The 16,488-nt window shown below is 37.6% G+C and overlaps 1 pseudogene; it reads left to right on the top strand.

The window, feature by feature from the left end:
* Positions 1-7,271: 7,271 nt before the first annotated feature.
* LOC131820667 (exocyst complex component 3-like) lies at positions 7,272-15,505 on the top strand (annotated as a pseudogene).
* The last annotated feature ends 983 nt before the right edge of the window (positions 15,506-16,488 follow it).

Raw genomic sequence — 16,488 nt, 5'->3', positions numbered from 1 at the left:
TTTCTTGAGAAAGGCTTGTACTGCTATATATTTTCCTCTCAGGACTGCCTTTGCTGTGTCCCACAGATTTTGAACCATTGTGTTTTCATTATCATTTGTTCCCACGAATTTTTTCAATTCTTCTTTAATTTCCTGGTTGACCCATTCATTCTTTAAAAGGATGCTGTTTAGTCTCCATGTATTTGGGTTCTTTCCAAATTTCCTCTTGTGATTGAGTTCTAAATTCAGAGCATTGTGGTCTGAAAATATGCAGAGAATGAGCCCAATATTTTGATACCGGTTGAGACCTGATTTAGGACCCAGAATGTGATCTATTCTGGAGAATGTTCCATGTGCACTGGAGAAGAATGTGTATTCTGTTGCTTTGGGATGAAATGTTCTGAATATATCTGTGATGTCCATCTGGTCCAGTGTGTCATTTAAGGCCTTTATTTCCTTGTTGATCTTTTGCTTGGATGATCTGTCCATTTCAGTGAGGGGAGTGTTAAAGTCCCCTACTATTATTGTATTATTGTTGATGTGTTTCTTTGATTTTGTTATTAATTGGTTTATATAGTTGGTTGTTCCCACGTTAGGGGCATAGATATTTAAAATTGTTAGATCTTCTTGTTGGACCAACCCTTTGAGTATGATATAGTGTCCTTACTCATCTCTTATTATTGTATTGGCTTAAAATCTAATTGATCTGATATAAGGATTGCCACTCCTGCTTTCTTCTTATGTCCATTGGCATGGTAAATTGTTTTCCACCCCTTCAGTTTAAATCTGCAAGTGTCTTTGGGTCTGAAATGAGTTTCCTGTAGGCAACATATAGATGGGTTTTGTTTTTTTATCCATTCTGATACCCTGTGTCTTTTGATTGGGGCATTTAGCCCATTAACATTCATGGTAACTATAGGGAGATATGAATTTAGTGCCATTGTATTGCCTGTAAGGTGACTGTTACTGTATATGGTCTCTGTTCCTTTCTGATCTACTACTTTCAGGGTCTCTCTTTGCTTAGAGGACCCCTTTCAATATTTCCTGTAGAGCTGGTTTGGTGTTTGCAAATTCTTTCAGTTTTTGTTTGTCCTGGAAGCTTTTTATCTCTCCTTCTATTTTCAGTGATAGCCTAGCTGGATATAGTATTCTTGGCTGCATGTTTTTCTTGTTTAGTGATCTGAATATATCATGCCAGTTCTTTCTGGCCTGCCAGGTCTGTGTAGATAAGTCTGCTGCCAAACTAATATTTTTACCATTATATGTTACAGACTTCTTTTCCCGGGCTGCTTTCAGGATTTTCTCTTTGTCACTAAGACTTGTAAATTTTACTATTAGGTGACGGGGTGTGGACCTATTCTTGTTGATTTTGAGGGGGGTTCTCTACACTTCCTGGATATCGATGCTTGTTCCCTTTGCCATATGGGGGAATTTCTCTCCAATAATTCTCTCCAATATCCCTTCTGCTCCCCTCTCTCTTTCTTCTTCTTCTGGACTCCCAATTACTCTAATGTTGTTTCATCTTATGGTGTCACTTATCTCTCGAATTCTCCCCTCGTGGTCCAGTAGCTGTTTGTCCCTCTTTTGCTCAGCTTCTTTATTCTCTGTCATTTGGTCTTCTATATCACTAATTCTTTCTTCTGTCTCATTTATCCTAGCAGTGAGAGCATCCATTTTTTATTGCACCTCATTAATAGCTTTTTTGATTTCAACTTGGTTATATTTTAGTTCTATTATTTCTCCAGAAAGGGCTTTTATATCTCCCGAGAGGGTTTCTCTAATATCTTCCTTGCCTTTTTCGAACCCAGCTAGAACCTTGAGAAACATCATTCTGAACTTTAGAACTGACATATTCCCAATGTCTGTATTGATTAGGTCCCTAGCCTTCGGTACTGCCTCTTGTTCTTTTTTTTGTGGTAAATTTTTCTGCCTTGTCATTTTGTCCAGATAAGAGTATATGAAGGAGCAAGTAAAATACTAAAAGGGTGGCAAATACCTCAGGAAAATACGCTTTAATCAAATCAGAAGAGACCCCAAATCATGGTGGGGGGGAGAAAGGGGACAAAAAGAGGTTCAGGAAAATAAAAAGAAACAAAAAAAGAAAACGAATAAAGAAAAAATATAAAAAAGAAAAAAATACATATATATATATATAAGATAAACTAGTTAAAAAACATTAAAAACGAAAAGGGTAAAAGTTAAAAAAAAATTAGCAGAAGAAGAAAAGAATTTGAAAAAAAAAAAAACAAATTAAATTAACTGCAAGACTAATGAATCATGGGGAGAAAGCCAAGAGTTCAGTGCTTTGCTTTCTCCTCCTCTGGAATTCTGCTGCTCTCCTTGTTATTGAACCTGCACTCCTTCGTAAGTGAACTTGGTCCTGGCTGGATTTCTTGTTGATCTTCTGGGGGAGGGGCCTATTGTAGTGATTCCCAAGTGTCTTTGCCCCAGGCAGAATTGCACCGCCCTTACCAGGGGCCGGGCTGAGTAATCCACTCAGTTCCCTTTTGGGAGATTTTGTTCCCTGAACGCTTTCTGTAGAGTTCCGGAGGCCGGGAATTAAAATGGCACCCTCCCAGTCTCCGGCCCAAAAGGATCCCAGAGCTCGGGGCCCCACTCCTCAGTGCACTCTCAGAGAATAGTGCCCAATAACTCCGATCTCCCTGTCCTCTGGCAGTGCTCCAAGCTCACCCAGGCTGCGACCGGTTCAAGGTAACCCCCAGCTGGGAGCTCACTCCTTGGCTCTGTCTCTGTAGCCAGCTTCTCTGTTCTAATACCTGCAAGCTCTGTGACACTCAGACGCCCCCAATCCTTCTGTGACCCTGTGGGACCTAGGGCCATGCTGACCCTGCGTGGGATTCACCCCGGTTTAGCCTCTGGAGTGATGTCCCTCAGCAGGACAGATTTTTAAATGTCCCAATTTTGTGCTCCATTGCTCCGCCACTTGCCGGGAGCTGGCCCCTCTCCCTGTGGTCTATCTTCCCGTTGCTTTGGATTCACTTCTCCACCAGTCCTACCTTTCAGAAAGTGGCCGATTTTCTGTTTCTAGAATTGCTGTTCTTCTTCTCTTTGATCTCCCATTGAATTTGCAGGTGTTTGCGATGTTTAGATAAGCTATCTAGCTGATTTCCTGCTACGTAATGTAGCCTCAGCCTGCTACTTCTCCACCATCTTGACTCATCCCCCTCTTTCACTCCTTTAATGATTGTTCAATTCCTATTTATATAAAAACTGATATGAAGACAAGAGAAAATATGCAGGGAAATTAGTAATTCATAAACAATATGTAGGCCAGTAGTTTCTAAGTTTTTTTAGGCTTTGACTCTTCTGAAAATTGGATGAAGTTACATCCTTCCTCCCCAGAAAACTATTATGTCTGTATATTCCACAAAATTCATCATATAAGTGGGAGGGAGGTCATGGATCACCTTATAGTCTATCTATTGTCTTCCCTAATTCCTTTTAAAGACCTTCTACAACCACTGGAGTAGTCACCAGAAAGAACCACGGGAAAGAAAGTCACCAGAGGGCAGGGGAATCAGGAGACATGAGTACTTGTTTTAGCTATCTCATTAAACACTTAGAGTCTCCAAGAGAGATTTTAAGAGAATTTGCCCAGCAAATTCATAAAACTTTCCTTCACTTTCCCAGCTCACTTTACTTTTTTATAAAAACAGAAAGTTGAACTAGAGGATTTTGAACATTACTTTTGTATTTATTCATACTAGAAAAGAATTAAACATATTGATGTGATAAAGAATATGGTGATCAGAGACAACTGAAGGGTGGGAAGGATCCCAAGGAAACACAGTTTTAGGAAAGGGAAGTTGGCATGTTCAAGAAAAGGAAGCAATCCAGTATGTTTAGAGAATAGTGAATAAACCACAGGAAGAGTTACATGAGGTGATATTGAAAAAATAGGCAGGATCTGATTAAGTAAGAGTCTTAGACCATGAGAAACAGATTATATTTTATTCTAAGTACACTAAAAAGCTCTTTAACAATTTTAAATAATAGAATGTGTTGTCATTTATATTTTGAAAGATTACTCTGACACTTAAGGTTCCAACAGTGTGACTAATTGAATTCAAATGGATTTTCTTCCTTCTACAAATACTCAGAAATGCTAGGTAAATTTTAACAGAATTTTTAAACATACAGCAGTTTTTTGAAAGAAGTGGAAACTTACAGCCAGAAACAAGTGGGAGGTCATAGTCAGAGAGAGTGTATAAGAGAGATATAAGACTCATACATCTCATACATAGGACTGTTTAGTCAGTGGCTGGGATTGTAATGCCATGTGGAACCAGGAAATACAGATGATACTGAGACCCAATATAGCCATCAACTGGGAAAGATCAGCTTATCTGTGTGAGAGGCAATAAACAAGTTCCTCATACTGGCCCAAGAAAGGCACAAAAAACCCTTATCTCTGCTTAGGGATCCTTGTATGAAAAACACCTATTATGAGAAATTGAGGCCCCAAGTTCATATTCTACATAAATTTAGTATCCAAATTTATACTCTATATGTCAGGAATTTGAAACTGAGAAAGAAATGGAAAAAAAAAATATGGTTCTAGACAAGCAACATTCTGGAGATAATTGGTAGAAAGAAATGAATAATGCTTTGTAGAAAAGAACTTTACAACATGGGGCAAACAACTCCACTGGTATGAGAGGGGTAGTCATGAATTCAAAAATTTCTAAAAACTGACAATAACCTGCAATAAAAAATTATAAATGAAATGAGGAAATTATCCTCATAAATCAGAGTCAGTGGACAAATCGAATAAGAGGGTTAGTGTGACCCCAGACTTTGGATATTAGAACAATCTGAAAAGACCATAAAATTGATACATTTAAAATGATGAAAAAGGTTAAAAAGATATAATTATAAATCAGAATGAAGAGATATTGTGAAAAAATGAGCAGGCAGAGTTGAAAAAGAAGCAGAACTTCTGGAAATAGCTGATTAAATAAAAATTCAGTATGTGGACATAAGCAAAGTTAGATACAGATAAATCTGGATAATTTATATAAAATGTAAAATAAAGAGATAAGCAAATGGAAAATATGAAAGATTAGTTAGGGAACATGGAAGAGAGAATGAAAAAGTCTAATGTGCAAAGAACTCAATTTCCAGACTCATAAATTTTTTAGAACTGATATAATATAAGAATCCTGAAATATAAGAAGTCAGGTGAGTCATGAACAGGAAAATTAAAATGATTCTACATATAGACATATCCATACCTGGACTGGAAAGCAGATTCCCTACAAAGGTATTACCATTGAGAAATTGAGAAAAGAAAAAGTAATGGACTGATAACATCAAAATGCTGAGGAAGAAAATAACAAAAATGGTAAAAAATGTGCATACTTATACTATCTAAATTACCATTGAAAGGGGAAGGGCAAACCTACAGACAGTTTTAGATAAACAAAGATTGAAAACATAACACTTATAAACCTTGAACTAACAAGGGATATACTTTGAAAGAAGAGAATAAACCGCAAATGATGGAGAAATATATAAAGACCAATGATAAGAAAATAAATGGAATTTTCTGAGGTAAATATAAATACATATTAATTGTAATACTGCTACTACTAATAATATATTTAAAGAGGTGAAAATAAGTTGCAACTAACATAATTAAATAGAAATAATAGGGGATGTGAAAAAGTGTGATTAAGTAAAATTATTGTACATCATATGATTGTTCAGGAGGAGGACAGAGGTAATTATTAACATCAGTATTAGTTAAGTCTTTAGCATGTAAAAAAAAAAAAATGGAGAATAAACCTTAAAGACAAAGGGAAGAATACATGACTTCTAAGTCAGTTGAGAGAAACTAATCAGTAAAGGGACAAAAAAAAAAAAAAAAAAAAAAAAAAAGGAATCCAAAAATGCCGACTCAATTCATGAGAAACCAGCCTTTTTTTGGAAAAGGAAATTAAAAGAATAGCATATAGGAAAATATGTAAAGGGTAGTAAGAAATACAAATACATAAGATATTAAGTAAATGTAAATGGACCAATCTTGTTACATAAAGAATAAAGATTTTCTGATTAGATTTTTAAAAATTATATGCGGTTTATAGCATGAAATATAATGATTCACAAAGTATAAAATTGAAAGAAAATAAAGGGATATACTAGAAAAATATGTACCAAATCAAGTGGTACTATTAATATCAGATAAAGTATACCTTAAATTAAAAATCATTACTGAAGAAAATAATTTCATTTTGTAACCGAAATATTAATCCTTAACTAAATCATGTATATAAGATAGCCTTAAAATATTTAAAATAAAAACTGACAAAATCATAAAGAAAAATTGGGAAATCAATCATAGGGAAGAATTTTAACATGCTTTTCTCAAAATGATAAATCAAGCAGAAAAATAATTATGCCTTGCATAGAATAATACAAACTAGTTAACTAACTTGATCGAATGGTGGTAGATAGATGATGATAGATTGATGATAGATAGATAGATGATAGGTAGATACATAGATAATCTAACAAGTAGCAAATGGACATTCTTTACTAGCATACATATTCTATGTTTTCATTTCCTATGGAGTCATCAACAAGGTCAGGCTTAATGAACCAATGATACCATATCAACCATATTACAATAAAATTGAAATTGTTAACAAATATCCAGACCTCAACAAATAAAATTTGCTAACATATTTGGAAATAAAACAAGAAAAATTTTAAATCAGCCATGGGTCAAATTTAAAACTTCATAATGGATATTATGACCTTTTGAAATCTAAATGATAATTGAAAGCCTATGTATTAAAATTTGTAGTGTGCTTCTCCAACAAATGGTGATGGGAACACCAGATAAACACATACACCTGAAAAGAATGAATTGGGACCCTTATCATTACATCATGTACAAAAACTAACTCAAAATATATTAAAGACCTAAATATAAATCCCCAAACTATAAAACTTCTAGAATAAAAAATAGGGAAGGGAAAAGCTTCACGACATTGGATGTGACACCAAAAGCACAGACAACAAAAGCAAAAATAGAGAAGGGGACTACATCAAACTTAAAAACTTTTGCACAGCAATGGAAATAATCAACATAGCGAAAAGGCAACCAATGGAATGGTAAAAAATATTTTCAAATCATACATCTGATAAGGGGTTAATATACAAAGTATTTAAAGAACTTCTGCAACTCAACAACAAAGAAACATAAACAATCCAATTTAAGAATGAACAAATGACCTCAATAAACACTTTTCTAAGAAGACATACCGATGGCCAACAGGTACATGAAGAGATGCTCAGTATCAGTAATCATCAGGGAAATGCAAATCAAAACCACAATGATATACCAACTTACATCCCCTAGGATGGCCACCATCAAAAAAGAAAAAAAATTACATATTGATGAGGATGTAGAGGAATTGGAAATTTGCATACTGTTGGTAGGAACATAAAATGGTGCAGCTGCTGTGGGAAAGTAGGTTCCTTAAAAAGTTAAAAATAGAATTTTACCTTAAGATCCAACAATCCCATTTCTGGGTATTTATACTCCCAAATTGAAAACAAGATCTTGAAGAGATGTTTGCACACCCATGTTCACTGCAGCATTATTCACAAGAGCCAAGAGGTGGAAGCAAACTACATGTCCATCAATGAATGAATGGATAAAGAAGATGTAGCATATACACATAATGAAATACTCTTCTGCCTTAAAAAGAAGGAAATTCTATCATATAATAGAACATGGATGAACCTTGAGAATATCATGCTAAGTGAAACAGGCCAGTCACAAAAAGACAGGTACTGAATATTCCACTTATATAGGCTATCTAAAGCAGTCAAATTCTTAGCAATAAAAAGGAGAATGATAATTGTCAGGACTGAGGGAGAGAAAAAAAATGGAGTTATTGATCAATGGACAAGTTTCAGTTTTGCAAGATGAAAAAATTCTAGAACTCTGTTGTATGACAATGTGCTTCTAGTTAACACTGTATGTACTGGATGGCACACTGAAAAATGGTTATAGTGGTAAATTTTATGTTTGTGATCACAATAAAAAAATAATTACAGTAAACATAAAAATCAGTACAAAAAGTGAATTTCTAATCTTATATGTATATATAGAAATAGATAAAAATTAATTAAAAATTCATGAGTTAATTGCTCAGTTTAGCAAATCAAAGAAATAATAGTAAAGTAATATAAATCTAAAGAGATTTCACATCATGTTCGTTATCTCCCAGTGTACTTGACTGGAACAGGAAACCAGAACACCAATCCAGAGTCTACTTTACTCAATAGCTAAGTTTTTGTTATTTTGAAAAATAGCAAAGATGCCCTCTATCAAATGGATTGTTAGCCTGAAGAGACATGGGAGTAACATTTGAATAGAACTGAGGAGTAGAGCAGTTAGGTTAAGATGAAGAAGCTGGAGGAGAATAAGCAAAGCTTTCTTTAAGATTTGCTGTTCAAAAAGTGGTCCCCAAGCTATGTGTAGAATGAAACTCGACTATTCTCTTACACCATACACAAAGATAAACTCGAAGTGGATAAAAGACCTCAACATGAGGCAAGAATCCGTCAGAATCCTAGAGGAGAACATAGGCAGTAAGCTCTTCGACATCGGCCACAGCAGCTTCTTTCAAGATATGTCTCCAAAGGCAAAAGAAACAAAAATGAAAACTTTTGGGAATTCAAAAGATCAAAAGCTTCTGCACAACAAAGGAAACAGTCAACAAAACAAAGAGGCAACCCACAGAAAGGGAAAAAATATTCGCAAATGACAATACAGACAAAGGGCTGATCTCTAGGATCTATAAAGAACTCCTCAAACTCAACACACACAACACAGATAATCATGTCAAAAAATGGGATAAAGACATGAACAGACACTTCTCCAATAAAGACACAAATGGCTAACAGACACATGAAAAAAATGTTCATCATTACTAGCCATCAGAGAGATTCAAATCAAAACTACACTGAGATACCACCTTACACCAGTTAGAATGGCCCAAATTAACAAGACAACAAACAACAAGTAGTGGAAAGGATGTGGAGAAAGGGGAATCCACTTACACTGTTGGTGGGAATGCAAGTTGATAGTCTCTTCGGAAAACAGTGGGGAGATAGATTCCTTAAAAAATTAAAAATAGAGTCACCCTATGACCCTGCAATTGCACTACTGGGTATTTACCCCAAAGATACAGATGTAGTGAAAAGAAGGGCCATCTGTACCCCAGTGTTCATAGCAGCAATGGCCACAGTCACCAAACTCTGGAAAGAACCAGGATGCCCTTCAACAGATGGGATAAGGAAGATGTGGTCCATATATACTATGGAGTATTATGCCTCCATCAGAAAGGATGAATACCCAACTTTTGTATCAGCATGGACGGGACTGAAAGAGATTACACTGAGTGAAATAAGTCAAGCAGAGAGAGTCAATTGTCATATGGTTTTGCTTATTTGTGAAGCATAAGGAATAACATGGAGGACATGGGGAGAGAAGGGAGTTGGGGAAAATTGGAGGGGGAGACAACTCATGACAGACTGTGGACTCTGAAAAACAATCTGATGGTTTTGGAGGGGCAGGGGGTGGGAGATTGGGTGAGCCTGGTGGTGGGTGTTATTGAGGGCACGTATTGCATGGAGCACTGGATGTGATGCATAAACAATGAATTCTGGCACACTGAAAAGAAATTAAAAAAAAAAAATAAAAATAAAAATAAATTAAAACAGCATTTGTGACACCAAAAAAAAAAAAAAAACGTGGTTCCCCCAAAGAACAAAATCTATGTTACTTGAAAGTGGGTTCTAACCCAGAACTCCTGGATCAGAATCAGCATTTTAATGAGATCTGTAAGTAATCCATACATTCAAGTTTGGATTTATATATACACGTGTGTGTGTGTGTGTGTGTGTGTGTGTAAATACATATATATATATATATATATATATATATATATATGGCATATATACATATATGTATTTGTAAAATAAATAGATATATAATATATACATATATGTAATGTGTCCATATAGACATATATACATAAATGCACACATAGATTATATGTATTACAATATATGTATATGTAATGTGTAATATATATTTAATATATACTAAATATCCTCATATTCACACACATACACATGCATACATATGTAACTACACCCACATACATAGTGGCTTCTGGAAAATTTGAAGATTTGGTTTTAATGAAAACTGCCTCCTTCAACATCTAGCTATTTGGCATATTAACTCCTATTTAAGACCTACGGTACATTCCAAACACCTCTAATGAACTATAAAATCCTCGAGCTGAGTACCTTCAAACTGTAAAGGAGTTAATGGAGGTTGGAGTTCAGTGAAGCTGGTGTGTAGTTTCCTGGAGGGACAATAACCCACACCTCAAAGCCATGAGTTGTTTCTTCCATGCCAGAAGACAAGAGCCCAACCTCGACAAGTAATGTTAACATCAGTTTTTCAATTAGATTGGCATGCTTTGGGAGTCCTGGAAATTGAAGAGGAGGGGAGACAGTGAGAGGCAGGAGGCTGCTGGGGATGGGAGGGGAGGGAGAGAAGGCTGTAACACTAATGACGTTTGAAAGAATACAGGATGAGTCCAGCCACTGCGTGCTGGAAAAAAAAAAGGTGCCTGAGCAGCTGATGCTAAGTTCAGACTAAACTAACTGCAAGTCCCGTGGGGACATCACAAGGTAAACCTGATCGTCTCTGTCATTTACAATCATTATCAGGCAGGCTGCTTCTGAAATTTTACTGGGGAGCCAATTAACAGATCCTTGAAGCTAGGGGGAAATGTCCCAGCCTTCCTCTTGCTTTTGAAAAGGAGAAAGGTGTCTTTTGTACTGCCTTCTCCTGACTGTTTCTGGGAAAGACAGGAAAGGGAGGTGACTTCAGACAATGCAGGGACTCCTCAGGTCAGGGGACTGGTTAAAGTCAGACTTCTCTCTGCCTTAATGTACTCTTTTTGGTAGCAACCTAAATCAGCCTCTGGATAGCCCAGTGAGCCTTGTTTCTTTCTTTTTCTTGAGATATGAAAATGCTAACTACCTTTCACTCTTTCTTGCCTTCAAGGAAATATCTTAGCAGCATTTCATCTTGCAAGAAATCAAGGAAATGCTGGCTGATGGCACTGGGAAGAAGGCAGTAAAGAAAGGCCACTCGAATTTATCATTCAATCCCATCTTTCCCTTGTAACATCCTGGCTCTTGCCCTCCTGTCACAGACAGACTTTTTCACTGGCCCACTACCTGCACTACTTTATTTCCACATCTCTGATTACATTACTTAAGCTACCCCAACCTGGCTGTCATCTCCATTATTCTACTAAAAATACTCTTTCAAGAGCACTAATGACAGTTCAGTCACTCAATATAGAAGAATTAGAACAGTTAATTGGCACAGGCATCTCCCCTTCCAACCTGAAACATTGTCTTCTCTTGATTTCCATGGTACAACAATCTCCAATTTTCCTTTTCCTTTTTTGAATATGCATTCTCATATCATTCAGCTCTCCTTTTATACAACACAATTAGGTATTAGCATTTCTCAAAGCTTGATTATGGACCTCCTTCTTTTTTACTCTCAGGGATCACTGGTTATCCAAATAATTAAAGAAAATTGGAGAGAGTATACCTGAAATTAAAAGAACAGGAACAACTTATCTTTAGTCATTATTTCCATGTAAGAATGTGGGCCCAGTTTTTCCAGAGAAATTGAGAATTCTGATTTTTATATAAAAATACTATGCTTTTTAATTTTTTATAGTTATGATAGGGTAGCTGTAGCAGACCAACCCTCACTCCAAAGGAAAAAAATTTTAAACTGTATAAAAATTGTTTTGAAATTACCTGTTCAAAGTAATCATAAAGCAACACATTAAGTAAGATCTTGAAAGGCTAAGAGCCAAGAGAAAAGAACACTGAGTGAGCTTACTAGTCTCTGCTGTTTCTCCCCCTACTAATTGGCACCCAGTGGGAGGTCAAGTTGAATTTTAAAGCTAAGAGCTCTCAGAGGTCTGATAGGGCTGGGAGGAAGATAGTGGAGTTGAGAGTTGTCAAGGCAGCTAGGAATTAGGGGGACTACATTTGGAAGAAAGAGAATTGGAGAACTGTGAGCATGACTTTCTGTGCTTTCTTTTTTCCATGAGGAGATATTGTAGGGGCCTACTTAGCCAGAGCAACTCCATCTCAGTTAAACAGCCATTTTGTTGTTTGTGCAGTAAAACTTAAACTGACCCTACCCCCCCACCCCCCCCCCCACCCCCGAGGAAGAACTTACTTAAAAGCAAGTCTGGGAAACCAGTAAAATTTGGTGGACTGATAACAGAGCCCAAATACAAGGATGAGTCAGGCCACGTGAAGACAATCTCATTGGCCAGGCTCAACCACATGGCCTTTGCTCTATAAAAGCTAGTCTGTGAAGCTGGGGTGGTTGCTCTCTCCGTAAGAGATGGCCTGGGCCGGTCAGTTTGATTCTTGGTGCTGGCACGAAATAAAGCTTTGCTTGACCTTCGTTTTGTATGAGTCTCACTCCTTTGATCACGGACCCCATCAGATATTATTTATTCCTAACATTTTCAATGTAAGAGGCTGAGAAGCCAGGAAGAAAAGATCAGTTAAGAAGCTAAAAAGCTAAGCAGAGTTTTGCCAGTCTCAATATGCTGGGGAGGGAGAAATTGGCATTCAAGGCCTGGCAAGGGGATGATCCCAGGTAGACATCCTTTCAGTTGATGTTCTTTAAATGTCCTACTTGAGGATTACTTCAAACTAGAAATAGAATAGCTCTCACAAAGCCTGAAGTCAGCCTCTGTGCTTCCCATTCCCTGATTGTATCAAGGTGATCAATCCCTCCTGTAACGACCTGTAAGTAACAAAATGAATAAACACTCTCTGCTGAAAGCTAGCATTATTCAGAGTTTCTACACAGTAGTCAGCACTCTATAAAAATGATTAGAGTCAGTTTTACTTTTGCCTTAATTTATGTTTTTCTTTAGCAATCTAAATTAGCTTCTAGATGAGCCCTCAAGTGTGGTTCCTTCTAGTTGCTGAGATATGGCAACGTTGATAGTGTCTTTCATTTCCTTTTTACCCTTAAGAAATAAGTAAAATAATTACCATGAATGACAATAGACAAATGACCAAAAACGAGGAGAAAAGAAACAGACAATGGAGACAACCTATAGATAATCTAGAGCTAATACAGTAGACTTACTTTAACTGTGATCAACATGTTTAAGAAATTGGGTGATAGCAGGGTGCCCAGTGGCAGTGAGGAGGGGTGACTCTAGTATCACAGGTACAGGGATTTTACCTGCTTTTTAGCCACCAAGAAGACAGATCAGGAAGCAATTGCAAGAACGTTCCAAAGGGATGCTGAGCTGTTTCAGTGCCCAGGCCAGCTGGACAAAGTGGAGCACTATGGCAGAAAAGAGGCCTGGAAAGGGGCCTCCACAGATGCCAGATGGAAGATCACTATCCATTTGTGAGTGCACAGGTTCATTGTATGGCCCTGAGCCAGCTCTTTAAGGCACTGAACAAAATCAGAGACATCCAGAAGTCCCTTGATGATGTCAGCAAAGACTGGAGACAGAGTAATAGTGACACTGAGAGCCTCAAGTACGTGAAGCATGCTGTGATGTGGCAAAGCCAGATCACTACAGCTTCAGAGATCCTCAGGACCCCAAATTGTGAGGGAAACCCAGGACCTCATTGTACTAGGGACATTCCTGCAGGCCCACTGAGAGCTGGTGGACCTGGAGTGCTCATTCCCAAGAAGAGCTGATGTATAAGCCATCCCACATGGACAGAGGGAACATGCACAGCATGATTCTTCTCCATGGCTTTACTTTGGGAGCATGCAGGGTCTCTCAGATGAGCTGGCCAAGCAATGTGTATGGTGCTGCAGAGTTTGCTGGTCATTGTCTCCTGTGACCCCTGCTGCTAGTCTCAGTTTTCAGGATCAGAAAAAAGGAAGAAATTAACCAATGTGTATCTGACCAAAAAGACCAACTAGCTTGGTTTATCCCCAGAGGCCCAAGAATTGCAAGGAGAAAATGGTTGCCATCTTGGATGGAACCATGAATACTAGAATTGGGGCTACACAGGCAGACCCCAAGGATTCCAACAAGATGTGGTTTCTCTCCCACCCAGAAATCATAAGGAAGTATGTCCTGGATAACCCATCATTGCCAAAATCCTGATAGTTGAGTGTTTTCCTGACCATTATGAGATTTTCAGAAACCATCTGAAAATGTACCACCAGGCTCTGAGAAAATGGATGCAGGAGCTTAGGTCAGAAGATCTAGACGCAAAAGAGGTCATGAGCCTGTGGTTGACATGGCTCTCAAACACCTACGCAAGCACAGAGATGACCGGGAATGTGGAATTGCCTCCAAAGTAGATATCCATCCCCTGGAAACTTTACTTTCTCTAAAATAGTCTCTGATCTTCTCCACAGGTAGATGTCAATTCTCACTTCAGACATTATTACCTGGCTGCAAAAAGCACTTGAAACAGACAAGAAAGACTGGGTAAAACATGCTGAGCCTGAAGTATGACTAAAGCGGGTACCAGCAGATAACACTCCCTTCAACATTTTGGAAAAAATTTTTGATGTTGATGCTCAGATAAGTGAAAACAAAGGTTTGTGATGCAAACTCGTCTGTGTCTTCAGCAAATGAATTCTTTGTTAAGTAGATGCAAAGAAGAAGTTCAGTTTTATAAAGAAGAGCTGAGAAGTCGACAATGCCCACACTAGGTTCAATATATGATAACCATCAACTGTCAGAGTTTTGAAGAATTTATAGTTGGTTTAAAAAGGGAGTACTTTTTCAAAATGAAATAGAAGAGGGTATATCCCTGAGGCAACCAAACATGAATGGGATTTCAGACACCATTGCAAAGGAGGGCTGCAGCAACCTGCTGGGGGAGATCTTCCTGGACCTGGAGCAACATCTCAATGAGTTGATGACAAAGAAGTGGCTGTTAGCATCAAACACTGTAAAAAATCCCCTATCTCACTGTGGATGAATATTTCAATGATTTTGCCAAAGCCAAAAAGCCATATAAAAAGAAGAGGATGGCAAGTGGACCTATGGGCCATCATGCAGAAGGGCATTTCATTCTGGAGCACAGGGAGGTTCTGAGGGGATGGTCAGGGAGACTGAGCAATTCCACTTCTTGTTCCAGCAGCTGGTTTGTGGATTTGGTGAAGATATAGGTGGACATGGTGACATTATCATTGCCGCTGCAGAAGTCATTAAGATTACTGACCCTTCTCTGCTCTATGTGGACATCTCACTGATCAGCAAACAGCCAGACTTTAGGGATGACCACATCAGCATGCTCCTGGGTGTGTGAGGGGACACTGGCCCAGCAGGACACAAAGCACACTATGATCAAGACTCTGGAATAGGGCCCAATGCAGTTCAAGGAAATCATAGTTGCTAGTATGAATATGGAAGAGCTTTTCAAATAACCTGTCAGTTTTCAGCTTTATGTACATTATTTGCTCTCATCAAACCTACCCTCATAAATATTAAAGCAAAAGTGACTCTTGAGGGGTCACACTAGATGTTTTAGTCCATTGTACCTATCTCTTGAAGGGCTAAGCATGTTTGCGGGGTACCCTCACACAAGGCTTCTTGAAGAAAGCATTACACTGCTGTTTGTGATTCTTCAAGTTCTCTCATTTTTGTTGTATGAATTTTTCTGAGGCAGAATTCTGATGTAAAATGACTGTTTATTATAGATTGTTTATCACAGTGGTGAGAAGGTGTGTGGAGGGGGACGAACCCTGTCTTCATTCACCCCTTGGTTTTTACTCATTTCTGCATAAGGCTTCTAAAACTCTGCTGCTTAATAAATGAGGCTGAAGTCCTGCAGAGAAATGAAAAGGAAAAGAAAAGAAAAAGGAAAATTGGGTGACAAGATGGAGAAAGTTACCAAAAAGTGATGATCCATCAAAAAAATTTTAAGGAATAATAACTTTTTTCCCCAGCTTTATTGAGGTATATTTGATATATAAGTAAGTTTAAAGTGTACATAGATATACGTATGTGTTGCAAAATGATTACCATAATAAGGTTAGTTAGCACACAACTTTAATGTCCGTAATATAGTATTGTTAACTATAGTCACCATGCTGTATGTTAGATTTCCCAGGACCCTTTTTACCCTTTAACCACAATCACCCACTTCTCCCACATCCAGCCCCTGGAAACCACCTCGTTTCTCCTTGTTTTACACATAGAAGTGAGATTATATAGTATTTGTCTTTGTGCAACTTACTTCACTTAGCATAATGCCCTCAATTATCATATATGTTGTTACAAATGGCAGGATTTCCTTTCTTTTTTATGACCAAATAATATGCCATTGTATCTATGTTCCACATTTTCTTTTCCTCTCATCTGTTGATGGGCACTTATGTTGTTTCCATGTCTTGGCTCCCATAAATAG

The sequence above is a fragment of the Mustela lutreola genome, chromosome 18 (assembly GCF_030435805.1).
Source record: "Mustela lutreola isolate mMusLut2 chromosome 18, mMusLut2.pri, whole genome shotgun sequence".
Classification (NCBI taxonomy): domain Eukaryota; kingdom Metazoa; phylum Chordata; class Mammalia; order Carnivora; family Mustelidae; genus Mustela; species Mustela lutreola.
Note: the sequence above shows the minus strand (reverse complement) of the source record. Positions and strands in the feature narration are given on the sequence as shown.